The sequence below is a fragment of the Ovis canadensis genome, chromosome 8 (genome assembly GCF_042477335.2).
Source record: "Ovis canadensis isolate MfBH-ARS-UI-01 breed Bighorn chromosome 8, ARS-UI_OviCan_v2, whole genome shotgun sequence".
Lineage (NCBI taxonomy): Eukaryota > Metazoa > Chordata > Mammalia > Artiodactyla > Bovidae > Ovis > Ovis canadensis.
Genome location: NC_091252.1, coordinates 33860219 through 33887212, shown reverse-complemented (window position 1 = coordinate 33887212; position 26994 = coordinate 33860219). Strand labels below are relative to the sequence as shown.

Here is a 26994-nt window from a genome sequence, read left to right as displayed (position 1 = left end):
CCATGAAATTAAAAGACGCTTACTCCTTGGAAGAAAAGTTATGACCAACCTAGATAGTATATTCAAAAGCAGAGACATTACTTTGCTGACTAAGGTCCGTCTAGTCAAGGCTATGGTTTTTCCTGTGGTCATGTATGGATGTGAGAGTTGGACTGTGAAGAAGGCTGAGTGCCAAAGAATTGATGCTTTTGAACTGTGGTATTGGAAAAGACTCTTGAGAGTCCCTTGGACTGCAAGGAGATCCAACCAGTCCATTCTGAAGGAGATCAACCCTGGGATTTCTTTGGAAGGAATGATGCTAAAGCTGAAGCTCCAGTACTTTGGCCACCTCATGCGAAGAGTTGACTCATTAGAAAAGACTCTGATGCTGGGAGGGGTTGGGGGCAGGAGGAGAAGGGGACGATCGAGGATGAGATGGCTGGATGGCATCACGGACTCGATGGACTTGAGTCTGAGTGAACTCCGGGAGCTGGTGATGGACAGGGAGGCCTGGTGTGCTGTGATTCATGGGGTTGCAAAGAGTTGGACACGACTGAGCGACTGAACTGAACTGAACTACAAGCATGGCAGAATCAACCTCTCCCACTCTAAGTCCTAAAATTTGGTGGGTCTCAATACTATACTGTGTTATGTGTCAGTTAATTCTCACAGCAACACTGCAAGACCTGCACTCTTAATTAATGTTTATAAATTGAATTCTTGAGTAAATAAAATGGTTGATTATTTAAGTTATTAAAAACAATGGTTATCACATTTCAATATTTGGAAATATTGACGATTATTTCAGTAAATCTATGTTGAACTTTACATAATTATGTTGACTAATATATTTATATTATATAAAGTTTCAATATATGTTAAAATGCAACATGGCACATGAAATGACAGTAATATACAATTAAGATATAATGTATAGATTAAAACAGACAATCTTCTAAGAAATTTTCAGAAAAAGCTTTGCAAGTTTAATACCTAAAAATAGCTGCTACCCCATGGTATATACTTCTAGTGATTTTTTTAGAGACTGAAAAGAAAAAAACTATGAACACTGTTAAGTCTATACAATAAATCTGGAGATGTCTATGACATGCATTACAGTCTTTTCCACTATACTGTGTTATGGTTTTAAAATGTATACACACAGGCTTCCACTCTGGTTCCCACAATGCTGTGCGGCTGAGCGCCTCCGAGCCCGCAGGGACGCTGTTGGGGGATCACTGGCTGAGGCGGCGGAGGCGGCGATGTGGGCTGCGGCGGGCCCGCGGCGTCGGGCGGTGCGGATGTGGGGCTGGGCTGACGAGCGCGGCGGCGAGGGCGACGGGCGCATCTACGTGGGGAACCTTCCGAGCCCAACCTTCCGAGCAACGTGCGCGAGAAGGATCTGGAGGACCTGTTCTACAAGTACGGCTGCATCAGCAAGATCGAGCTCAAGAATCGGCACGGCCTCGTGCCCTTCGCCTTCGTGCGCTTCGAGGACCCCCGAGATGCTGAGGATGCAATTTATGGAAGGAACGGTTACGATTATGGCCAGTGTCGGCTTTGTGTGGAGTTCCCCAGGACTTACGGAGGTCGGGGTGGGTGGCCCCGCGGTGGGAGGAGTGGGCCTCCTACGAGAAGATCTGATTTCCGAGTTCTTGTTTCAGGACTTCCTCCATCAGGCAGCTGGCAGGACCTGAAAGATCACATGGCGAGAAGCTGGGGACATCTGTTACGCAGATGTGCAGAAAGATGGAATGGGGATGGTTGAGTATCTCAGAAAAGAAGACATAGAATATGCCCTGCGTAAACTGGATGAAACCAAATTCCGCTCTCATGAGGTTGAAACATCCTACATCCGAGTTTATCCAGAGAGAAGCACCAGCTATGGCTATTCACTGTCTAGGTCTGGGTCGAGGGGCCGTGACTCTCCATACCAAAGCAGGGGTTCCCCACACTACTTCTCTCCTTTCAGACCCTGAGACAGGTGGTGGGAATTTTTTCTTTATTTTTTAGGTGAACTGAGCTGCTTTGTGCTCAGAATCTACATTCCAGATTGATGATTTAGTGTCTTAGGAGATTTTTTAAATTTTTTTTTAAGGAAATAAAACTACATAATTTCTACCAGGGCCATATTAGCAGTGAAACATTTTTAACTGCAGAAATTGTGGTTTTGGTTCAGAAAAGAGTTGTATATTTTTCACCCCGATGATGGGAAAAAAATCAGTGCTGTATTCTTGTGGGTTGCTCTTCTATGGAGATCAGCAGTTACTGTGACCCAGTCGGCCCATTCTGTTTAGAAATATATTTTAAACGTTTAATAACTGACAGGTGTAGTTGTCTTTGATTGTGTTCATAGATTTCACCAACAGGCACACTGATATGTTTAAAAACAAAACAAAACATTGAGTTGCAGTGGCAACTTGTGCCCAATTGGCAAGGAGCAGGAGTGGATTACTTATTTGGGGATAAAGTTAGTTGCTCCGACGATGGTCTGAGAACCTCACATCCAAGGGAAGTTTCAGGGTTTTCTTATAATTCAAAGCCAACTATGTAAACTAAGCTGCTTTAATGAAAAGAGGAGCATTGCAGATAGGGGAAGGGAATGAGAAGGTTAAAAACAGGTTTTTAAAAGTGGGTGCCAGCATAAAGATCATTGGGAAATTCTTAACCAAAACCAACTTGAGCAAGTTGGTCAGGGAAGAAAACTCAAATATTTAAGTTTTGGTTCTGTCACTTTCTCTCCTAAATTTGTCTCATATTTGTCCTTGGTATCTGAGCTATAAAAAAAAGACAACCCCCCCCCAAAAAAAAATAAAAAATAAAATGTATACACACAAGCCACTGTAGGATCTAGTTGTGATAATTAGGTGATTGTATGACCAGGACATTTAGTTCCTTTTTTGGTTTTACTTTATGTATTTATTTACTTTACAATATTGTATTGGTTTTGCCATACATTGACATGAATCTGCCATGGGTGTACATGTGTTCCCCATCCTGAACCCCCATCCCATCCCTCTGGGTCATCCCAGTGCACCAGCCCCGAGCATCCTGTATCATGCACCAAACCTGGACTGGTGATTCATTTCACATGTGATAATTTACATGTTTCAATGCCATTCTCCCATATCATCCTGCCCTTGCCCTCTCCCACAGAGGCTAAAAGACTGTTCATACATCTATATCTCTTTTGCTGTCTCACATACAGGGTTATCGTTACCATCTTTCTAAATTCAATATATATGCATTATTATACTGTATTGGTGTTTTTCTTTCTGGCTTACTTCACTCTATAATAGGCTCCAGTTTCATCCACCTCGTTAGAACTGATTCAAATGTATTATTTTTAATGGCTGAGTAATAGTTCATTGTGTATATGTACCACAGCTTTCATATCCATTTGTCTGCTGATGGACATCTAGGTTGCTTCCATGTCCTGGCTATTATAAACAATGCTGCGATGAATATTGGGGTACATGTGTCTCTTTCAGTTCTGGTTTCCTCGGGTTTGTGAGCCCAGCAGTGGGATGGCAGGATCAATCCAAGAAGAAGACATAACAATTATAAATATATATGCACCCAACATAGGAGCACCACAATATGTAAGACAAATGCTAACAAATATGAAAGGGGAAATTAACTATAACACAGTAATAGTGGGAGACTTTAATGCCCCACTCACACCTATGGATAGATCAACTAAACAGAAAATTAACAAGGAAACACAAACTTTAAATGATACAATAGACAAGTTAGACCTAATTGGAATCTATAGGACATTTCACCCCAAAACAATGAATTTCACCTTTTTCTCAAGCACACACGGAGCCTTCTCCAGCACAGATCACATTCTGGGCCATAAATCTAGCCTTGGTAAATTCAAAAAAATTGAAATTGTTCCAAGCATCTTTTCTGACCACAATGCAGTAAGATTAGATGTCAATTACAGGAGAAAAACTTATTAAAAATTCCAATGTATGAAGGCTGAACAATATGCTGCTGAATAATCAACAAATCACAGAAGAAATAATAAATTAAAATGTGCATAGAAATGAATGAAAATGAAAACACAACAACCCAAAACCTGTGGGACACTATAAAAGCAGTGCTAAGGGGAAGGTTCATGGCAGTACAGGCTCACCTCAAGAAACAAGAAAAAAGTCAAATAAATAACCTAACTCTACACCTAAAGCAACTAGAAAAGGAAGAAATGGAGAACCCCAGGGTTAGTAGAAGGAAAGAAATCTTAAAAATTAGGGCAGAAATAAATGCAAAAGAAACGAGATCACAGCAAAAATCAACAACGCCAAAAGCTGGTTCTTTGAAAGGATAAATAAAATTGACAAACCATTAGCCAGACTCATCAAGAAACAAAGAGAAAAATCAACAAAATTAGAAATGAAGAGATCGCAACAGACAACACAGAAATACAAAGGATCATAAGAGACTACTATCAGCAACTATATGCAAATAAAATGGACAACTTGGAAGAAATGGACAAATTCTTAGAAAAGTACAACTTTCCAAAACTGAACCAGGAAGAAATAGAAAATCTTAGCAGACCCATCACAAGCAGAGAAGTCGAAACTGTAATCAGAAATCTTCCAGCAAACAAAAGCCCAGGACCAGACGACTTCACAGCTGAATTCTACCAAAAATTTAAAGGGCTAACACCTATCCTACTCAAACTCTTCCAGAAAATTGCAGAGGAAGGTAAACTTCCAAACTCATTCTGTGAGGCCACCATCACCCTAATACCAAAACCTGACAAAGATGCCACAAAAAAAGAAAACTACAGGCCAATATCACTGATGAACATAGATGCAAAAATCCATAACAAAATTCTAGCAAACAGAATCCAACAACTTATTAAAAAGATCATACATCATGACCAAGTGGGCTTTATCCCAGGGATGCAAGGATTCTTCAATATCCACAAATCAGTTAATGTAATACACATTAATAAATTGAAAAAAGCCATATGATTATCTCAATAGATGCAGAGAAAGCCCTTGACAAAATTCAACATCCATTTATGATAAAAAACCCTCTAGAAATCAGGAATAGAAGGGACATTTAGTTTCTGAAGGTTGAGGTAATTAAATGATTCAGTGGCACAAGGGAGAATGATTTTTGAACTTCTGTTAATTTGTTGTGAGAACTCTGCATGTCCATAGGATATTTCTTCAAATTTCAAAGCTGAGAAACTTGATTCCTAAATCTTTGGTTGCTTTAATCACCTTAAACCTCTTCTCCCTGAATTGTGTAAAGTAATAAATAATGTGAGGTTATAGTGATAATATCTTCAAACTGCCAGGAATTTTCAGGCTCAGCTCAGCTGTTATTCAAGATGCTTACTTTTGAAGACAAACGGGGACAAAAACATGAAATCCTGAGTTCTTTCAATGCTTGGCTTTTATACTACGTACCAAATCTAATTGTTACCCTATTACTGTATAATGTGAATGGCATTTGTGTAAAATATGAGTATAATCACATGATTTTCCACAGTCCTATGTGTGCTTTGGTGTCTGACAATGTGTAAAATTGAGTTTAAGTGTTGGAATTATCACAAGAAAAATAATGCAACTACAAAAAGAAACATAGATGTATATTAACTTTTTAAGATTGAAGAACTATGTATTTATTTATTTTTTGCTACTTCAAATATCAGATTTTGAGTAAACATTCTGAAAATAGTCATCAAATCCCATTTCTATTTAAAAATTAGATAAATTAGAGGAAAGTACAACACACAAAAGTGTTTTAAGCAATTTAAACTCTTATCAGTGAAGGCAAGCATGAAGTGAACAGCAAAGTCTTATTTATAACAATGTCTTTGACTTTCATTTTCCTGGAATCATAATGTGGTATTTTGATCATATAAAAGATACTTTGAATCTGAAACAGAAATGACTAGCTCTAAAACTAAAATAGCAGTAACAGTGCTTTAATAATTGAGAAAGAGATTAGGAAGACCCTTGTAAATTTATCCTTAATCATAAACTGTGTGAACATTACATAATTTGAAAGTCAATGTATTTTTGGCAGGTTCTTTTCGTTATGTGTATGTCACAGATTGGAAATATCTAATTTGCATAGAAAAATCTAAGTAGCATGTCTTCTGAAAATAGAAATACTTAGAATGCCGAATTAGCCTCTTGACTATGTATAGAGAAACTGCTATAATAGATTCTGAGTTAAACTATATGTCTAGGCTAAGGTCCTGAATGGGCTAATGTCCATTAACAATCAACAAATTAGTGAATTGCCTTTATTGAAATTTCTTTTCTCAACCTAATGGTTTGTTTAACTGATGGCTGATGTGACCATTAGGAGCTATTAGCATGTTAAGAGGGTATTAAATAAAGCCAACGGTTGGCCTTAGAAACAAAAGGATAAATGCAGCGCTATTTATTATTTTGCTAGGCTAAGCAAACATATTTTAGATGCATTACTGCCTTCTAACAATGGCAGTAAGTCATCTGTTGAATAAATGTTTTATTGGGCTAAAAACAAAAGAATCAGCAAATCTATGATCTACTGAACTTCTAATTATTAATATGTTTTAGTTCATTTGTAGACTTTGAGCCGTCTATATATATAGACCAAACCAAAGTTTTAATTGTGTTGGATTTTTCAATCAAACACTGTTACGAAAAGAAAAATACATATTGCAACCAGATGTGGGTGAAATTGTCTTAAAATTAAGCTACTTTTAAATGTATTCCCTTTAATATACTTAAGGTAAGGGAGAATCAGATGGAAGTATTTATCTAAATGTTCAGCATCCTCGTGTTGATTTTTCTAGTACTTCTACATTTAACTTCTCATTATTGGTTTTATATCCGAAAAAGCAGACTTAGCAGTGTCATATAGAGGTCTGAGGAGAAGCTCTTTCCGTTGGCCTGTTTTATTTTGATTTAAATGCTGTGCTTTTGAAGTTGTGTCTGATAATGTGTCAGAAAGAAATAGGAATTCTTGTTTATATGCATTTTCCTTAGCCTGTGTCTCATAGGAAGAAATGGAGGATATACCGTTTCCAACAGACTCTGACTATTACACCAGGAATATGGCTCCATTGCCCCAATTTGAGACTGAATTTTCATTAATTCACTTCATAAATGTTTACTGATCACCACCGTATGCCAGATACTTTTTCAAGCACTATAGTTACATATTGAGCTCAAAGGGGGAAAGAAAAAAAATCAAAATCCCTATGCTTGTGAATCTTACATTGTAGTAGGGGAAGAGAGACAACAGAAAATAAACCTGAGTAAGAAAACTGAAGGTTGATAAGTGCTATAAAAGAAAGAACAAAATAAAGAGATTAGAAGTGATGAGGGAGGGGGGAGCAAGTGGCATTTTGAATAGTCATCCAGCTTCCCTCAGTAAAAATGATATTAAAGTAAAGATTTAAAGAAATTAAGGGGGTTTGTTTTTCACATATCAGAGGAAAGAAAGCTCCAGGTGGAAGGACCAGCTAGTGAAATGCTCTAAGGCATGTGCTTGCCTGATGTTTTCAAGGATTAGAGTAAACAACGCTACGAAAGTGATTTGTGGGAAATGAGGTCAGACAGAAAAAGCAAGGAGAGCCCTAATAATTCATTATAAGGCATATTGCTCTTACTCTGAGCATGATCTCCTTATGTTTTAAGAGGACCACTCAGACTGGTTCATTCCAATTTCAAAGAAAGGCAATGCAAAAGAATGCTCAACTACTGCACAATTGCCCTCATCTCACATGCTAGTAAAGTAATGCTCAAAATTCTCCAAGCCAGGCTTCAGCAATACATGAACCACAAACTCACTGATGTTCAAGCTGGTTTTAGAAAAGGCAGAGGAACCAGAGATCAAATTGCCAACATCCGCTGGATCATGGAAAAAGCAAGAGAGTTCCAGAAAAACATCTATTTCTGCTTTATTGACTATGCCAAAGCCTTTGACTGTGTGGATCACAATAAACTGTGGAAAATTCTGAGAGAGATGGGAATACCAGACCACCTAACCTGCCTCTTGAGAAATCTGTATGCAGGTCAGGAAGTAACAGTTAGAACTGGGCATGGAACAATAGACTGGTTCCAAATAGGAAAAGGAGTACGTCAAGGCTGTATATTGTCACCCTGCTTATTTAACTTATATGCAGAGTACATCATGAGAAACGCTGGACTGGAAGAAACACAAGCTGGAATCAAGATTGCTGGGAGAAATATCAATCACCTCAGATATGCAGATGACACCACCCTTATGGCAGAAAGTGAAGAGGAACTAAAAAGCCTCTTGATGAAAGTGAAAGAGGAGAGTGAAAAAGTTGGCTTAAAGCTCAACATTCAGAAAACGAAGATCATGGCATCCGGTCCCATCACTTCATGGGAAATAGATGAGGAAACAGTGGAAACAGTGTCAGACTTTATTTTTTGGGGCTCCAAAATCACTGCAGATGGTGACTGCAGCCATGAAATTAAAAGACGCTTACTCCTTGGAAGAAAAGTTATGACCAAACTAGATAATATATTCAAAAGCAGAGACATTACTTTGCCGACTAAGATCCGTCTAGTTAAGGCTATGGTTTTTCCTGTGGTCATGTATGGATGTGAGAGTTGGACTGTGAAGAAAGCTGAGCACCAAAGAATTGATGCTTTTGCATTGTGGTGTTGGAGAAGACTCTTGAGAGTCCCTTGGACTGCAAGGAGATCAGCCCTGGGATGTCTTTGGAAGGAATGATACTGAAGCTGAAGCTCTAGTACTTTGGCCACCTGATGCGAAGAGTTGATTCATTGGAAAAGACTCTGATGCTGGGAGGGATTGGGGGCAGGAGGAGAAGGGGACAACCAAGGATAAGATGTTTGGATGGCATCATGGACTCGATGGATGTGAGTCTGAGTGAACTCCGGGAGCTGGTGATGGACAGAGAGGCCTGGCATGCTGTGGTTCATGGGGTTGCAAAGAGTTGGACATGACTGAACGACTGAACTGAACTGAAGCTGTAAGAGTGTAGTATGAAAAGTGAAAGTTGCGTCTGACTTTTTGTGGCCCCATGGAATGTAGCCCACGAGGCTCCTCTGTTCATGGAATTCTCTGGGCAAGGATACTGGAGTAGATGGCCATTCCCTTCTCCAGTGGATCTTCCCAATCCAGGGATCAAACCTAGGCAATTTCTTTACCATCTGAGCCACCATGGAAGCCCAGATGGTAAGAGGTGAGACTATAATGATAAGAGGGAAGCTCAGATAGTAAGAGGAGTAAGGCTCTATTAAAGGAAGCCTGGTTGGGTGTCAACTGCAGTGATCCTGCCGAGAGATATTGGTGATTTGTTTGTCGGAAAGGGCATCACAAGGACAAGAAACGTAATGAAAAGTAGTCTGATTCTGGATATATGTCGAAAGTAGAACCAAGAAGATTTTATGGAATGGGGTATATGAATGAAAAAGGATAGTTCCAAAGTTTTATCCCAAGTGGATGTAAAGATGATTGACATAACCTGATTTGGGAAGGGTTGTGGGTAAGAGTAAGAACAGGAGTTCAACTTTGAACATGTTAGAAGGTCGCCAGATTTAGCAAATGGGAATGCAAGACAAGTCCGTGGAAGTTCTCTTGGCCAAATTTGTATTTCTGTATTTAATCTGGTAACCTTAATATGTTGACTTTGAAGTCTGTTGGACATCAAAATGGAGATGTTGCAAAGGTATTTGGAGCACAGCTATGAGCTGAAATTGTAATTTTATGAGTTGTTAGCATGTAGGTGAAATACCCTGTATGCAGACAGCAAAAGAGACACAGATGTGTAGAGCAGACTTTTGGACTCTGAGGGAGAGGGAGAGGGTGGGATGATTTGGGAGAACGGCATTGAAACATGTATACTATCATGTAAGAAATGAATCACCAGTCTATGTTCTATGTAGGATGCAGGATGCTTGGGGCTGGTGCACAGGGATGATCAGGAGGGATGATGTGGGGTGGGAGATGGGAGGGGGGTTCATGTTTGGGAGCTCATGTACACCCATGGCAGATTCGTGTCAATGTATGCCAAAACCAATACAGTATTGTCAAGTAAAATAAAGTAAAAATAAAAATTAAAAAATAAATAAAAATTAAGAAAGTGAAAACATTAAAGAAAATGATTGAAAAAATAAAATTATGAGACTGAATGATATAGCAAAAGACATGAGTATGGATAAGAAGGACGGCGGGTCTGTGCCCTTCTAGAGTGAGGCTTCAAGCATTTCAGCTTTTATAGAGTTTGGGAAAAGGTAGGAGGAGTAGCAAAAAAGACGGAGAAAGAGAAACCAGAATAGTAGCAGGAAAATCAATAAAAGGTAGTGTGCTAGTAGCCAAAAAAGGAAAGTGTTTCAAGGAGGAGGGAGCAAACCGTTGTGATATGTGCTGAAAGGAGTAATCCAATATAGAGGAAAGTATTGATGTATTAGAGAAAGAGAGTAATTGCAGAAGCAATATCCTTGACTGGATAGTATTCATGAATTCAATTAGTTATACATAGAAATGAAGCTTGGCAGCAAGAGTAGAAGACAGGAGGACCTAAAATATGGTGGCCAATGCTGGTGGGTAATCAGAGCTGGTGGTGAGAGCCTGCTGAAGTTCTCTTCTGATTGCCTCAGTTTTCTCAGTGAGGTAGGAAGCAAGGTCATAGTTGCAATTCAGGATAAAGAAAGAAATATTTGGGATTCAAAGAGAAAGAAGAAGGCATGAGGCATGTTTAGGTGAGGAGAGTGCCTGGGCAGGTCAAAGATATAGCATAATTGGCCAGCATGAAAAGTCCTCTTAATTTGTGGGCCTGATTTAAATTGAACTAGTTAATGTGGTTTTGTGTTATTTGTAGTACATCAGAGTAGGGCATTGGAAACTTTATGATGAAAATGAAAGTTAGGATTTTAAAAAGTGAGTGTTTCTTACCAAATTTTACCCCCTTTAGGTGAAAATGCTTAAATGTAATAGCCTTCCATTTGCCAGTGCCAATTTATAATCATTCTTAGAGAAGTTTCTTTACATGGAGGTGAGTAAAACTGTAAAAGATTTATTGAGAAGGACTAAACCCCAAATAAAGAAGTGCTTTGTATACTTTACCATGTAAGATATTATTAAGGGGACCCTGAGCTTACTTTTCAGGCTTCCCAGGCGGCTCAGTGGTGAAGAATTTGCCTGCCAATGCAGGAGACGCAGGACACAGAGGTCTGATCTCTGGGTCAGGAAATCCCCCTGGAGTAGAAAATGGCAACCCACTCCAGTATTCTTCCCTGGAAAAGTCCATGAACAGAGGAGAATGGAGGGTTACATTCCATGGGGTTACAGAGAGTCAGGCACGGCTGAGCATGCACCCATGAGCTAGTTTCAGGGCCTCACAGGAAGTGGAAGGAATTCTAAACCAGTATTAAGAATTAACTTCCTAGTGAAGTTTACTGGCTCTTCCACATTTTATCCGTGGCACTCCAAAGCAGGCTCTGGATTTCTTACTTGGAATCTTAATGGTAATTACAAAAATGCATTTTAGTTCTAGCCAAAAACATTATTTACTGGTGAAGTAAAATCTTAGGTTTTCTTAAAATTATTTTTAATTGGAGGGTAATTTCTTTACAGTATTGTGTTGGCTTCTGCCATACAACACTGTGAATCAGTCATAGATATACATATATCCCGTCCCTCTGAGTAATATTCCATTGTATATATGTACCACAACTTCTTTATCAATTTGTCTCTCAGTGGACAGGTTGCTTTCTTGTCCTAACTATTGTAAATAGTGTTGCTATGAACATTAGGGTACATGTGTTTTTTTTCAGTATGGTTGGCTCACAGTATGTGCCCAGCAGTGTGATTGCTAGCTCATACTTGGTAGTTTTATTCCTAGTTTTTAAAGGAATCACCAATCCTTAATAGTGTTTGTATCAATTTACATGTTCACCAACAGAGCAAGACGGTTCCCTTTTCTCCACACTCTCCCCAGCATTTATTGTTTGTAGATTTTTGGAAGATATCCATTTTGACCAGTGAGAGATGGTACCTCATTGTAGTTTTGATTTGCATTTCACTAATGATGAGTGATATTGAGCATCTTTTCCTCTGTTTGTTGGCCATCTCTATGTCTTCTGTGGAGAAATGTCCGTGTAAGTCTTCCTCCCACTTTTTGATTGGGTTGTTTGTTTTTCTAGTATTGAGCTGTAGGAGCTGTATGTATATTTTCCCCCCCATTCTGAGGGTTGTCTTTTCATCTTATTTATAGTTTCCTTTTCTGTGCAAAAGCTTTTAATTTTAATTAGGTCCCACTTGTTTGTTTTTGTTTTTGTTTCCATTAATTTAGGAGGTGGGTCAGAGGATATTGCTGTGATTTATGTCAAAGAATGTTTTGCTTATGTTTTCCTCTAAGAGTTTTATAGTTTCTGGCCTCACATTTAGGTCATTAATCCACTTTATTTCAGTATATTGTGTTAGAAAGTGTTCTTTTATGCACAGCTGTCCAATTTTCCCAGCATCACTTATTGAAGATGCTGTCTTTTCTCCACTGTATACTCTTGCCTCCTTTGTCAAAGATAAGGTGCCCATGAGGGCATGGGCTTATCTCTTGGCTTTCCCAAAATGGCAACCCATTCCAGTATTCTTGCCTGGAAAATCCCATGGACGGAGGAACCTAGTTATGCTACTGTCCATGGGGTCACAAAGAGTTGGACACGACTGAGTGACTTTACTGAAAGATGCCACCAGAAAATTACTAGAGGTAATCCATGAATTTAGTAAAGTTGTAGGATACAAAATTAATATGCAGAAATCATGGGCACTCCTATACACTAACATCAAAAAATCAGAATGAGAAATTAGGGAAACAATCCCATGTACCACTGCAGCAAAAGGGATAACAATGAAAAATCAAAAAGAGAAATTAGGAAAACAATCCCATATATCACTGCAGCAAAAAGAATAAAATACCTAAGTAGACAAAGACCTAACACAGGAAACTTCAGTGTCTTATAGTAATTAGAGTTATATGATAGAGATCTCTTCAAGAAAATTAGATACTAAGGAATATTTCATGCAAAGATGGGCACAATAAAGGACAGAAATGGTATGGACCTAAAAGAAGCTGAATATATTAAGAGGAGGTGGGAAGAATACACAGAAGAACCTACAAAAAACTCTTCACAACCCAGATTATCACAATGGTGTGATCACTCACCTAGAGCCAGACATCCTGGAATGTGAAGTCAAGTGGGCCTTAGGAAGCATTACTACGAACAAAGCTAGTGGAGGTGATGGAATTCCAGTTGAGCTATTTCAAATCCTGAAAGATGATGCTGTGAAAGTGCTGACTCAATATGTCAGCAAATTTGGAAAACTCAGCAGTGGCCACAGGACTGGAAAAGGTCAGTTTTCATTCCAATTCCAAAGAAAGGCAATGCCAAAGAATGTTCACACTACTGCACAACTGCACTAATCTCACACGCTAGCAAAGTAATGCACAAAATTCTCCAAGCCAGGCTTCAGCAATACATGAACTGTGAACTTCCAGATATTCAAGCTGGTTTTAGAAAAGGCAGAGGAACCAGCGATCAAATTGCCAACATCCGCTGGATCATGGAAAAAGCAGGAGAGTTCCAGAAAAACGTCTACTTCTGCTTTATTGACTATGTCAAAGCCTTTGACTGTGTGGATCACAACAAACTGTGGAAAATTCTGAGAGAGATGGGAATACCAGACCACCTGACCTGCCTCTTGAGAAATCTGTATGCAGGTCAGGAAGCAACAGTTAGAACGGACATGGAACAATAGACTGGCTCCAAATTGGGAAAAGAGTACATCAAGGCTGTATATTGTCACTTTGCTTATTTAACTCATATGCAGAGTATATCATACAAAATGCTTGGCTGGATGAAGCACAAGCTGGAATCAAGAATGCTGGGAGAAATATCAATAACCTTAGATATGCAGATGATACCACACTTATGGTAGAAAGAGAAGAGGAACTAAAGAGCTTCTTGATGAAGATGAAAGAGGAGAGTGAAAAAGCTGGCTTAAAACTCAGCATTCATAAAACTAAGATCATGGCATCTGGCCCCATCATTTCATGGCAAATGAATGGGGAAACAATGGAAACAGTGATAGACTTTATTTTCTTGGACTCCAAAATCACCTCAGAGGGTGACTGCAGTCATGAAATTAAAAGACTCTTGATACTTGGAAGAAAAGCTATGACCAACCTAGACAGCATATTAAAAAGCAGAGACATTACTTTACCAATGAAGGTTTGTATAGTCAAAGCTATTGTTTTTCCAGTAGTTGTGTATGAATGTGAGAGTTGGGCCTGAAAGAAATTGAGCACAGAAGAATTGATGCTTTTGAAATGTGGTGTTGGAGAAGACTCTCAAGAGTCCCTTGGACTGCAAGGAGATCCAACCAGTCCATCCTAAAGGAAATCAGTCCTGAATATTCATTGGAAGGACTGATGCTGAAGCTGAAGCTTCAACACTTTGGCCACCTGATATGAAAAACTGACTCACTGGAAAAAACCTTGATGCTGGGAAAGAATGAAGGCAGGAAGAGAAGGGGATGACAGAGAATGAGATACTCAGATGGCATCAGTGACTCAATGGACATGAGTTTGAGCAAGCTCCAGGAGTTGGTGATGTACAAGGGAGCCTGCAGTCCGTGGCATTGCAGAGAGTCAGACACGACTCAGAAAGTGAATTGAAGAAAGAAATTAAAGACAAGACAAACACATCGATGTATATCTTTTTGTTCTTGGACTTGAATAATCACTATTGTAAAAATCTATACTACCTAAAGCAATCTACAGTTTCAATGCAGTCCCTATCAAATTACCAATGGGTTTTTAAAAGGACTAGAACAAAAATTTCCTAATTTGTATGGAAACACAAAAGACTTTGAACAGCCACAGCAATCTTGAGAAAGAAAAATGGAGGTGGAAGAATTGGCTTTCCTGATTTCAGACTATAATACAAAGCTACAGTAATTAAGATAGTATGGTATTGGCACCCAAACAGAAATATCAGTCAGTGGAACAATCATTAGTTCTTAATCCATTAATTGCTAAAGAGTATCTTGCTTTCCTCCAGCAGCTCAAGTTCTGAAAAATACATCTGCCTTTCTACGTATGAGAGTAGCTGTGTGACACTGTAGCTGCCTGATTCTCAAACAAGCAGAATACCCTGCTTTGTGTCCATGATCCCTATCAGGTACATTTTTGGTGGTATGAAGAAATTTTCCTAAAGACCTGTCTTCTCTGATAACTGTAGTGAAGAAAGGGCTATTTTAGAATTTAAAAAATAGATTTTATTTAATCTGGGGTGAAATTGTAAAATAAACATGAAAGAAATCTTATATCCTTAGGGTGATGATTTTTGTGCAATATTCTTTTGACACAGCATATAAAAAGTAACAAACAAGTTGGGGGAAAATATGACATTCTGAAGTTTAAATACTTTGCTATGTTCTCCAGATCTTTAGTTATTAAAACAACTAGATTATTTTAAGGTAATTAATTGAAAATAATTTTTAAATGCTCAAGTGAAAATTCAGATTACAGTGTATTTTAGCAATTAAAAAATAATCTGTGGTGAGATGGTTTTTAAAAAGTCTCCAAATAATTTTAGCTCAGATAAAGAAAGTAACTATTTTTGAACTTAAACGTCTAATATTTGAGTACTATTTTGAAAATATTTGGTAAACATGTTTCACGGCATCCAGTGTAGTTATGAGGGATAGAGTAACTCAGAAGTGAAAGTGCCTACTGGAGACAGACTGCTTGGGTTTGCTTTCCTGGTGCACCCTCTACTTGCAGTGTAAGAGTGGAGAAGTTACTTAACTTTTCTGTGCCTCAACTTGTTTTCTCAATCTGAAAAATTGAGATGTAATAGCCTAAGAGTTGGACACAACTTAGCGACTAAATAGCAAACAACAAGTATATCCCTCACAGCCATAGAACTGTTTGTGAGAATCAACTACACTGTATTTGAAATGTTTGGAATGGTAACCAGTATATGATGAAAGTATTAGTGATTATTTTTTGAAATAAAAATATTAAAGTTTATGTAAAATGTTACCATGTCAAATTAAAAAAAAAGCAGGATATATGATGAAGTATGTTAAATGATTAAATCAACTTTTAAGATATGACTAAGGCAAGTGGCAGATAGAAAACATCTGCAAGAAAAGTTATAGTTTGGTGGTTCACATGGTAAAGAATCTGCATGCAATGCAGGGGAACTGAGTTCGATCCCTGGCTTGGGAAGATCCCCTGGAAGAGGGCATGGCAACACATTCCAGCATTTTTGCTTGGAGAATCCCCATGGACAGAGGAGCCTAGTGGGCTACAGTCCATGGGGTTGCAAAGATTCAGACAGGACTGAGGGACTAAGCACAAGAGTTGATAATGCAGCCTAAATTAGTGTCTGTTATGTAGAGTCTCTTCAATATTCACAGCCCCAACCCACAATTTGCAAGTAGTACTGAAGCCACTTAGCATGCATGCATGCATTGGAGAAGGAAATGGCAACACACTCCAATATTCTTGCCTGGAGAATCCCAGGGACAGAGGAGCCCGGTGGGCTGCCGTCTAGGGTCACACAGACACGACTGAAGTGACTTAGCAGCAGCAGCAGGAAACACCTTCCCATTCTTTTAATGTAGACTCCACCTAACTAGGCGCACAGCCTCACAGAGGAGGCCCTGGGGCTGGCGAGGCAAGGCTCCCTCCAGTCCAGTGGTATATTGACCCTGTATGCCCTTGCTTACATGCAGCAAGCTCAGTTCTAATGTATCACAGACTCTAGTCACTGGAGAATAATCAAAACTATGAATTTTAAACTAAAAAAGAAAAGGCCAAAGTCAAACATATTTCTTGATCTATTTCTGCTGGTGTTGCCAAAATTTTCACTGTTTCTATAATCACATCAGTGGATCCTCTCTGAGCCCAGCTATTTGAGAGTTTTAAGAGAAGAGACCAGTTTTTAAAAATCATCTCTCTCTGGATCTGAAATATAAAAAATATACAATCACCTTCCCTTTAAAATTTTCCTATTCACAGGGATTGATGATCTGAACTTCATCCCTAATTTTAAAGTTGCTTTTATAAAATTGGTCACTCAGTCATCTTCGACTCTTTGAGGCTCCCTGGACTGTAGCCCACCAGGCTCCTCTGTTCGTAGGGTTCTCCAGGCAAGAATACTGGAGTGGCTTGCCATTTCCTTCTCCAGCGGATCTTCGCAACTAGGTATTGAAGCTGCATCTCTTAGGTCTCCTGCATCAGCAGGCAGATTCTTTACTACAGTTGCTTTTATTAAGTAGGTTCAGTTATTCAAAAAATGTAAATGCCTGTTCACCTTCAGTTGTCCCACAGCTCAGGTTTGGTTTGTTGCTTTTATATGAACTTGGTGAATGGACCTAGTGTTGAGATAAATGAATGGGCATTTTCTCATTACAGAGCCCCTTATTGTCAAGGATAATATCTAAAGCTGGAATTGGGGCAGTTTGCTTGGGAGTAAGGGGAAAAGCATTAAAAAAAAAAAAGTAACTATGTTTTGTATTTTTTTCAATTATACATTTTTTTAGTGTCATGAAAGCAGTTCAAAAAAAGACGTTTCTTTTTGAACAAAGAAACCATAAAATGTTTTCTTTATGAAACAATGCCTGCACATGTACTCTGTGGTCACACAATTGTGTCCAGGGTAACGGCTAACTTAATATTAGAAGAGTGAGTATGGTACAGTTATCCAAATTAGATGTTACCTGATTATTCAGTTTTTATTTCCCCACTTTTCCATCAGTTTATTACTAAGGGATGAAAATGAAGGTGGTTATGTTGAAATTTTTGCCTATGACTTTGCAATAAACTGTACAAGAGAATATTTGTCATGAGAGCATTTGTCCTTTTGAAAAGAATTATTATTGTAACAGTTTCTTTCATAGCTTCCTGAACATACTAGCTTTGCTTGGTATTTTCTTTTTTTCCCTAACATTATTTCCCTAGTTGAAAATAAATATAAAGGAAACAGCAAGTAATAAGTCATTAGCAAAAAAAAAAAAAACATAAAGCAAGAAATGCACATTAAAATGATATATAAGATAACCACATTTATTTGAGTGTATTCCAATATCAAAAGGCAAATTTCAACAATGCAAAAATTGCAATTATGTTTGCACCAACCTAATAATATAAAGATCACTAATTATTAGTCTGATTCTAGCACTCTGGAAGAGATTGCACTTCTAATTTCTGTATTCTGTTAGCAGTCATGATGCTGCAGTGAAATTCGTAATTAGTAAGATATATTCTTTAGGAGGTACTTGTGTTGAGCCTTTTCCAAAACTTTTCTAAAATTTAGGTAATACTCAGTGAAACAAATACTTTTAAATATCAGCAATCTGTAATTGCCTTTGTACAACATCACACAGAAAATAGGAACATAGTATTGGAGCCAAGTCAGGGAAACCAAGAGAAAATTGATGTAGCTATGAAATCAAGGGTGTTCTGTTGTGGTGGGAGGTGAGATTGGAAAGAAAGATTGGGTCTAGATTGTAAAGGGCCTTTGTGCTTTGATAAGAAGTTTGGGAGCAATGAATGGTTTTGAGTGGCAAATTAGCAATGAAATATATCATTAGGGAATGTCTCTGAAAGCAAGTCTGGTTGAATGTAAAAAGACTTTCTTGGGAACAGAAGACTTCCTTTTACTGATTCAAGTACAATGAAGTGCCAGACTTACAGGTAGAGAAAGGAAGAAGTTGATCTAAAATTGAGCTTTGGTTATTTCATTCTATTTTTTTTTTCAGTCTCTATAGAATCTCTTTGCCTCATTTCTCTCAAAGAGTTTTGTTAAAATACTGCATTGAAAGGACGACTAAATAAATATCTGATGTTGAAGAGTAAAGTGTACGAGGAGGAGTCAAGATATATTTTCCAACAACAGAAGTAACAGACTTGATAGAAAACTGTCCAGTTTCTACTCAGGAGTCTGATGGTTCAGTCTTATCTAAGTGATTAATAATGATATGAAAGAGGAACAGGCATGACATTCTTGAGGAATTCAGTTTGATACATCATGCCACCTCTTTTCCCCTGTAGGATGACAGGAGCATTGCTCACAAGAATCCCCTTGTACACCCAAGATAATCTAAACCCTGTCTTTTTCCTGTCTTACCCATTTTAGAGGCATTTGCCAAGTGGCCTAGGACTAGAAATTTAACAAAGATAATGTTTTTCATGTTTACTATGTTCAGTCCTCTTTGGACAATCAAGCTAATTATAACTATTGATTCAGCAGCCTTGTTAATGTTATAGAAGAAAATTAGATTAGGCAGACACATTAATTTTTGGAGTTTTTCTCAATTCCTCATGAGCTTTCAGGTGCTTGTAAATTTATTTTTAAGATATTTAATATATTCTATGCATAATTATATAGTTCATAAACTGATTTTTTCTCTTTTAGTTGGCAGTAATATATAGAGCTCACAGAACATCTTGCTTAACATAGGGATAAATGAATTTTCTCATTTCCCCTCTTTGCTTCCTCTGTATTTCTGTGTCCACTTCACTCTAAGCCATTTGTTTTCATCTTGGCAGTTGTTCCGCCGGGTCTCTCTGGACTACCCAGGAGACTCCTCAGAGCATACTGAGCTCTATCAAGCACATAGAACTGCTTCTAGTTTCTTTTTAAAAGGCCTGTCTCCTCCCTTGGGGGAGACAGCTGAAGTGGGGTGGTATCAGCTAGCTGACAGACAATAAAGCAAAGCCCTCTACCACGCTCCTCTGATGATCTGCATGAGTACCTGCCTGTAGAGTGATAATTAGTGATATGTATGTATCCCTTCCTGAGGTTATTTCTCCATACTCAAGCCTCTCATGGATTTATTTCCATGATATAAGAAATTCCATTTTGCAAATACATCAAATTAGCAATGACTTGGCCATGTATAGCTAATTCCCTCTCTAAGGTCTTGACTCTGACACTTAAAACCAATATGGGCAGTTAAAAGACCTCAAGCTCGATGTTTATAGCTTTCTACACATGAGTGACTTCACTTTCACTTTTCACACATTGTAAGGAGTACAAAAATGGGATACAGTTAATCAGAACAAATCTAACATATGAACAGTTTCAAATTTCATTCATATTTGGGTGTGTGCTTAGTTGCTCAATCGTGTCTGACACTTTGCAATCCCATGTATTATAGCACACCAAGCTTCTCTGCCCATGGGATTCTCTAGGAAAGAATACTGGAGTGAAAGTGAAGTCACTCAGTCGTGTCCAACTCTTTGCGACCCTGTGGACTGTAGCCCACCAGGCTCCTCTGTCCATGGGATTCTCCAGGCAAGAATACTAGAGTGGGTTGCCATTTTCTTCTCCAGAGGATCTTCCTAACCCAGGGATTGAACCCAGGTCTCCCGCATTGCAGGCAGAGGCTTTAACCTCTGAGCCACCACGGAAGCCCACAAAGATGGGATACAGTTTATCAAAACAAATCTAACAAATGAACAGTTTCAAATTTCATTCATATGTGTGTGTGTGCTTAGTTGCTCAGTCATGTCTGACACTTTGCAGTCCCATGGACTGTAGCATGCCAGGCTTCTCTGCCCATGGGATTCTCTAGGCAAGAATACTGGAGTAGGAATGGGAGGAGCCATTCCCTTCTCCAGGGGATTTTCTTGACCCAGGGATCTAACTCAGGACTCCTGCATTGCAGGTAGATTCTTTACTGTTTGAGCCACCAGAAAAACCAGATTTGTTTCGTATTTCTTTGGGACCAAATTGTTTTGTTTCTCTCCTTTTTGTTGGTCTTTTAATGGAATTTAAACATCCTTAAAGCTGAGCACCAAAGAATTGATGCTTTTGAACTGTGGTGTTGGAGAAGACTCTTGAGAGTCCTTTAGACTGCAAGGAGATCAAACCAGTCAATCCTAAGGGAAATCTGTCCTAAATATTCATTGGAAGGACTGATGCTGATGCTGAAGCTGAAGCTCTGATACTTAGGCCACCTGATGGGAAGAACTGACTCATTGGAAAAGACACTGATGCTGGGAAAGATTGAAGGTGGGAGGAGAATGGGACGACAGAGGATGAGCTGGTTGGATGGCATCACTGACTCGATGGACATGAGTTTGAGCAAGCTCCAGGAATTGGTGATGGACGGGGAAGCCTAGTGTGCTGCAGTCCATGGGGTCGCAAAGAGTCAAACAGGACTGAGCAACTGAATTGACTGAAACATTCTTAGCTACAATCTGGTGGTAATATGTCAAAGAAGGCAAATTTTATGTTAAAAATCTCCTCAAAAATGGGAAACTTATTTAGATAATGCAGTGTATAACAGGTAGTAGAGGGAAACAGACACCTTAGTTCATGGTCAACATGTCAGTTAAATTCTAACCAGACCAGAACCTCCTTAGATACATGCAGCCACTGCTCTGGGTCTTGTGTTTCAGATAGCCCTGCATGTAACAAACACAAATTCACTGCAGATAAAACACATTGGCCATCTGTCCCTTGGGATCTGGCACTTCGGACCTGTAATCTTAAATATTTGCTCTTGTGACTAATATCATTTAGGCCTCAAAGAAATGAATGCTTCTTCTACATCTCATTCCCTATGGTCTGGAAATGAAAGGTGACTGCATGCCAGTGTCAAGGAGGTTTGTGGCATGTACAGCTGCTGACATCAGACACACTCAGTGCTTTGGAATATAGGGAGCATTTGAGTGACTAAAGCTCAAATGTGAAACCCAGTGAGTTTTCCACAAAGTGAACATACCTGTGTGATTCAGCACTTTCCAATCATAGGCACTGCCAAGAGAAACTGCTAACTTAACTTCTAACACTGCAGACTGTTGTCCTGTATTGCTTCATGTAAATAGGAAAGGCAGAGGGACCGGAGATCAAATTGTCAACATCCGTTGGATCATAGAGAAAGCAAGGGAATTTCGGAAAAACATCCACTTCTGTTTCACTGACTATGCTAAAGCCTTTGTGTGACTCACAAACTGTGGAAAATTCTTAAAGAGATGAGAATACCAGACCACCTTAACTGTCTTATAAGAAAGCTGTATGCAGGTTAAGAAGCAACAGGTAGAACTAGACATGAAACAATGGATTGGATCAAAAGTGAGAAGGGGGTTCATCAAGGGTATTTGTTGTCATGCAGCTTATTTAACTTATATGCAGAGTACATCATGTGAAGTGTCAAGACTGGATGAATCACAAGCTGAAATCAAGATTGCAGGGAGAAATATTAACAAGCTCAGATATGCACATGATACGACTCTAATGGAAGAAAGTGAAGAGGAACTAAAGAGCCTCTTTACAAGGGTGAAAGAGGAGAGTGAAAAAGCTGGCTTAAAACTCAACATTCAAAAACTAAGATCATGGCGTCTGGCCCCATCACTTAATGGCAAATAGAAGGGGAAAGAGTAGAAGTGGTGACAGATGTTATTTTCTTGGGTTCTAAAATGATTGTGGACAGTGACTGAAGCCACAAAATTAAAAGACTTGCTCCTTGGAAAGCTATGACAAACCTAGTATGTGCATGCTTAGTTGCTTCAGTCGTGTCTGACTCTGTGTCCCCATGGACTCTCTGTGTCCAGGAACCCCATGGACCAGGCTCCTCTGTCCATGGGGTTCTTCAGGCAGGAATACTGGAGTGGGTTGCCATAACCACCTCCAGGGATGACAAACCTAGACAGCGTATTAAAAAAGCAGAGACATCACTTTGTTGACAAAGGTCTGAATAGTCAAAGCTATGGTATTTCCAATAGTCATGCATGGATATGAGAAATGGACCATAAAGAAGGCTGAGTAGTGAAGAACTGATGCCTTTGAATTGTGATGCTGGAGAAGACTCTTATGAGTTCCTTGGACAGCAAGGGGATTAAACCAGTCAATCCTAAAGGAAATCAACCCTGAATATTCTTTGGAAGGACTAATGCTGAAGCTGAAACTCCAATATTTTGATCACCTGTTGTGAAGAGCCAGCTCTTTGGAACAGACCCTGATCCTGGGAAAGATTGAGGGCAGGAAGAGAAGGGGGCAACAGAGTATGAGATGGTTGGATGGCATCACTGAATCAATGGACATTCATTTTATTTTATTTTTTTATATTTTAATATTTATTTATTTTTTTGTGCTCTTTATTTTTTTTTATTTACTTACAATACTGTATTGGTTTTGCCATACATTGACATGAATCTGCCACAGGTGTACATGAGTTCTCAATCCTGAACCCCCCTCTCACCACCCTCCCCATAGAGATAGTGAAGGACAGGGAAGCTTGGCATACTGCAATCTGTGGGTTCACAAATTTCCAGACACGATGTAGCGACTGAACAACAAAAATAGGATCCTATAGTACTCTGTGGTAACCAGACTATTTTTGCTCAGTATTTGTGAGATCCACTGATGCATGTATTTGTAATTTGTATATTTGTAATTCATTCATTGCTGTATAGTATTTTATTGTGTGGAAAAAGCCCACACTTTATTTAGCCTCTATTGTAGATGGATATTTGTGTTACTTTCAGTTTGAAAAGATTACTGAATAGAGCTGGTTTGTACGCTCATATTCATGTCTATTAGTAAATCTATATAGTTATTTATCTTGGGTATATACCAGGAAGTAGAATTTCTGGATAATGTATACATAGGTTTAGTTTCAGTTTTCCACAGTGGCTGTATTAATTTGTACTGTCTGGAGTACAGTGTGAGCATCACTGTTATTTTCCATCCTTGCTAACTTATGGTATTTTCTGTTGTTTTTATTTTATCCATCCATTTTTTGTGTCGTGGTATCACATTGTGGTTTTAATTTAATCTTATGAGCAGAAAATCTTAAAGAATCCACATCAATAGACTATTAAAACTAATAAATTAGTTAGCGTTGTAGGAAAGAGGATTGATAAGACTAATAAACAAAATTAAATTTTTTTCTATAAACAAATGAACAATCCAAAAATTATTCATGGACATTGTTGATGGACATTTGTTTTTTCCCCCCAGTTTTCTGGCTATTACAAATAAATTGCTATGAATATTCATATACAGGCTTTCTTTGCACTTGGTTAAATACTCAGGCAGTGGTATGACTGGATCATACAGTATGTGTGGGTTTAACGTTTAAAGCCAATCTGCTTTTTTTTTTTTTTTTCTGGCTGACATTTTAATTTAATTTAATTTAATTTTTTTTAGTTCTTTTTTTTTTTAGTTTTTTATTTTTTAAATTTTAAAATCTTTAATTCTTACATGCGTTCCCAAACATGAACCCCCCTCCCACCTCCCTCCCCATAACATCTCTCCGGGTCATCTCCATGCACCAGCCCCTAGCATGCTGTATCCTGCGTCAGACATAGACTGGCGGTTCAATTCTTACATGATAGTATACATGTTAGAATGCCATTCTCCCAAATCATCCCACCCTCTCCCTCTGAGTCCAAAAGTCCGTTATACACATCTGTGTCTTTTTTCCTGTCTTGCATACAGGGTCGTCATTGCCATCTTCCTAAATTCCATATATATGTGTTAGTATACTGTATTGGTGTTTTTCTTTCTGGCTTACTTCACTCTGTATAATCGGCTCCAGTTTCATCCATCTCATCAGAACTGATTCAAATGAATTCTTTTTTACGGCTGAGTAATACTCCATTGTGTATATGTACCACAGCTTGCTTATCCATTCATCTGCTGATGGACATCTAGGTTGTTTCCATGTCCTGGCTATTATAAACAGTGCTGCGATGAACATTGGGGTACATGTGTCTCTTTCCATTCTGGTTTCCTCGGTGTGTATGCCCAGAAGTGGGATTGATGGGTCATAAGGTAGTTCTATTTGCAATTTTTTAAGGAATCTCCACACTGTTCTCCATAGTGGCTGTACTAGTTTGCATTCCCACCAACAGTGTAGGAGGGTTCCCTTTTCTCCACAGCCTCTCCAGCATTTATTGCTTGCAGATTTTTGGATCGCAGCCATTCTGACTGGTGTGAAGTGGTACCTCATTGTGGTTTTGATTTGCATTTCTCTAATAATGAGTGATGTTGAGCATCTTTTCATGTGTTTGTTAGCCATTCACACTCTCAGACATAAATCACAGCAGGATCCTTTATGATCCACCTCCCAGAATTCTGGAAATAAAAGCAAAAATAAACAAATGGGATCTAATTAAAATTAAAAGCTTCTGCACAACAAAGGAAAATATAAGCAAGGTGAAAAGACAGCCTTCTGAATGGGAGAAAATAATAGCAAATGAAGCAACTGACAAACAACTAATCTGAAAAATATACAAGCAACTTATGCAGCTCAATTCCAGAAAAATAAACGACCCAATCAAAAAATGGGCCAATCTGCTTTTGAAAGTGGTTTATTTCTCTGGATAGCTCTCTTTTTTCCAGTGCTCTGGTGGCAGACTCTAGTGGCTTTGTTTCCCTGAACTTCCAACTCTTGTCTTAACTTCCCCGGTGGCTCAGACGGTAAAGCGTCTGCCTACAATGCGGGAGACCCGGGCTCGATTCCTGGGTTGGGAAGATCCCCTGGAGAAGGAAATGATCCACTCCAGTACGCTTGCCTGGAAAATCCCATGGACGGAGGAGCCTGATAGGCTGTAGTCCATGGGGTCGCAAAGAGTCGGACAGGACTGAGCGACTTCACTTTGCTTCACCTCATCTTCTTAACTTGTGGAGTTTCCTGGACACTACCTGGATTCTTTGCATGCTGTTACCCTGTACTTTCTTAAGGCATTAAGTTGGAGCAATCACTGGACTCTTGTTCATTTCTTGCCCTTTAGGGATCATTGTCCTTCATTGCCTCATGCTCATTCTCTTAAAAACTGTTCATATATTTGTTCATTGCTTCAAGTGGAAAGAGATTTTTTTCTCTGTTACTCTGTCTTGTCTAGATGTTTGGTATTTGATATTTTGATATTGTATTTAATCTTTATGTAAATTCTATATTACTTTGTTGCTGATTGTGATCGGTTAATTACATCTATAGCCTTAGTTCCCCCCCCCTTTTGTATTTATATTCTTTCCAATATAATTCTTTAATTCTTTCCATCAAGAGGAAGCATCCACTCCTCTACTCATGGAATCTAAATGGCCTTGTGACTTGCTTTGACCGAATAATTTTCTAGCAATACTTGGCAAAGAAGCCTAAGATGGCCTGCTGCTGCTGAATAATCAGCTTGAACAGGGTCGAGTCATCCTAGCTATGGCCATCTCGAGCCAACCAGTTCTAAGTGGCACAGAAGTTGACCAGAGGATATGCTTGAGCTGAACCATGACTTGAAGAGACCAGAAGCTGAGACCTGAACCTGCTCAGCTTATCCCAGACCAAATTGTTGATGTTCAGAATTGCAACTGAACAGATAAATTTTTTAATCAGTAAGTTTTAGGAGTGGTTTTTACACAGCAAACATTGACTGATATATTGGTATATGGAAATACAATTAATTTTGTTTATTGACTTTGTATACAGTGATCATTAACTATTCTTGCAGTTTGTCTATGGATTCTTTTACTGTAGTCACAAAATAGTCATATGTAGAATAATGGGTTTTATTTCATTTTAACACTTGCACCTTTCATTTCCTTTTCTTATTTCCTCCAGTATAATAGTGAACAGGATGGTGATACATTTTTTCATTCCTAATCTCAGGACGGAGCGCTTATAACAAACTTCCTTTGTATGTGAGGTTTCAAAGTACCTTTAGAATTTGGCAGGTCTCTTAAGGGATATGCATTCTTTGTACTTAACACTTCTCAAGTCTCACTTTCTTTGTCACTTCAGAACCAGAGACCACCAAAGTTCTGCGAACCTTTCCGTCCCCCAGTGAGACCCTTTGGCTGAACCAAGCTTCTACTGCTGATTCTGAACACATCAAGCCAGAAGTGTTTCAGGGCAGAAACAGCTGCAGATCTGTCAGGTACCTCTCCAGGATTCCTGCTGCTTCGGGATTTTGGGCTCTCTAGTCCTCTCTGTTTCCACAAATCTCTGACGCCTATAAACAGAAACTCTTTTTTATTT

The 26994-nt window shown here is 38.8% G+C and overlaps 1 pseudogene; it reads left to right on the top strand.

The window, feature by feature from the left end:
• Window positions 1–1250: 1250 nt before the first annotated feature.
• LOC138445078 (serine/arginine-rich splicing factor 9 pseudogene) lies at window positions 1251–2300 on the top strand (annotated as a pseudogene).
• The last annotated feature ends 24694 nt before the right edge of the window (window positions 2301–26994 follow it).